Below are 2,376 nucleotides of genomic sequence, written 5' to 3' on the forward strand. Positions count from 1 at the left end.
GTAAACCTGGACTACAGCAAAACCCATTTGAACTCTTTTTCTTTTCTTTTTTTCTTTTTGGTTATTCTATTTACTTACTTTTCAAAGGTTATCTCCCTTCCCAGATACTCCTTACCAAACTTCTAGGCCATGCCACCTGATCCCTGACTGTATGAGGGTGCTTCTACAACCACTTACTCATTCCTGTCTCTCTGCACTAGCAGTCCTTTATGCAGCTTCACAGGTCAAAGGAACTACCCTCCCACTGATGACACATTAAACCATACTCTATTATATATGCAGTTGGATACATTGGCCCTATGTGTATTTTTTTGGTTGGTGGTTTAGTCCATGTGAACTCTATGGTGTCTGGTTGGTTGATACTGTCCTTCTTCCTATGGAGTTCCAAACCCTTTAAGTTCCTTTTATACTTCCTCTACCTCCTCCACTAGAGTCTGCATAGTCAGGTTGATGAATTCCTGCAAGAATACCAATCTGCATTGGTCAAGCTGTAGCAGAGCCATTCAGAGGACAGCTATAGTAGGCTCCTCTGTACAAGGACTTCTTGGAATCAGCAATAGTGTCTGGTTTTGGTTGGTGCATATGAGATAATTTCCCACAATGAGAAGACTTTAGATGACATTTTCTTCAGTCTCTACTTCACTCATTTTATCTGTATTTCCTTTAAAAAATAATAATTCTGAATCAAAATTTTTGAGAAGGGTGTGTGGCCCCTACCCTCACTCTTGAAATTTTCTTCTGTATTCTTATGAATACTTCTCCATTCACATTCCTCTAGATACAAGTCTCAGCTTTCTGGGAGAGCTTATAACAGAAGCAGAATCCATATATACGAAAAACATTGACTTTTAAGTGTACAGCAATATCCAGTGCAAAACACTATACTTCTTGTGTCATTAAAACACAAAATAGGACTTATCATCACACAAACCAGTGAGTTGACTACATGTGCTCTGGTTTCTTTCAGTCCAAATCCACTGAAAAAGGTTAATGAGTGTATAATTTTCAGTAAACTCATGATTGCCATTGTTGATATTAGATTTCAAGTAAGAATAGATGGGTAGAAAGATTTTATGAGAAAAGTTTACACATTAGAAGACAGTGTTGCTTCATAGTCACTAGTTATTTCTAAGGTACTAAGAAGATATTATTAAAGAACCCTTCCTCACAGCCACTACTGCAATGTAAAATGGGCAAAAACAATGTATGAAAGCAAAGGTAATATAGAATAGATTGGCCAGCACACATTATTAAATTGAAAAACAAAACATGAAATCATGGAGGAAGATCATGATTTTGAATTCAAATATTAAGATTACACTGATTTTTCACTAGTATTGAATGTATAAAAGGTAGAGTTGCAGGAACTAAACCACCATTCAAAATGGACAAATGGTGGTCCCATGGTTCCAGATGGTATTTTAGTAGAGGAGTGCTTTATCTAGCATCACTAGAGGGGGTATCCTTTGATCCTATGGAGGCTCCATGATAAAAGAGGAGGGGAATGCTAAGGAGGTGAGTCATGATTGGGCAGGGTGAATAGGTAAGTACCCTGATAGAGGAAGGGAAGGCAGAGGGAATAGAAAATTGGTAGAGGAGAAACTGGATAATGATATAAAATTTGAAATATAAATAATTGTAATGACCTATACAAAGAAAATAAAAAGAAAGAAAGCACAGAGAATGACATTCTTTCTTCATCTTCTTGAACCTTTAATATTCAATCTTTATCATGTAAATTAACTGTGCATCAGTGAAAAAGTGTATGATTTTGGATAGAGTTATAATAAATATATTAATGGCTTGGTCTGTTTATTGATTCTAAAGAAAATAGAAGCAGAGACATTGTTCAGATATTCTATTCATGCCACCAGTGGGAGTTTGTCAATACTGTACATGGTTTGTGGAACTCAGTGACTATAATCATGAGCCCGCCTCTCTCTGATACTATGTCCTTTGTGTCTCTAGTAGCTCTGATTGTACCATTTCTAGATTTTTCACTGTGAATATCTGATACAATCCACTGACATCATTTATATTTGTGTCAATATAATAAACTTTTTAAAGTCTTCTAATACCAAATGAGAACAAAAGGCTTCCTTCCAGGCATTAACAAACACGAGTGATATCATGGATACTGAGAATGAATTACCCTCCAAAGTATTTATCAATCAGTGTTTATGATTTCATGAGCAGTGGACACCAGTTGCAGAGCCCGAGGGAAGAAAGTGTTTAAGATTCCTCCAGGGCTCAGAAGCAATTTGGAAAAAAAAAAGAATCATGCATATGCAACTACTTCTTTACCCAGAGTAATAAAAAATGGTAGAAATTAGATGTGCTGATATGCATGGCACATCACAAGCCACACTGCCCAGG

The sequence above is a fragment of the Rattus rattus genome, chromosome 2, assembly GCF_011064425.1.
Source record: "Rattus rattus isolate New Zealand chromosome 2, Rrattus_CSIRO_v1, whole genome shotgun sequence".
Taxonomy (NCBI): Eukaryota; Metazoa; Chordata; class Mammalia; order Rodentia; family Muridae; genus Rattus; species Rattus rattus.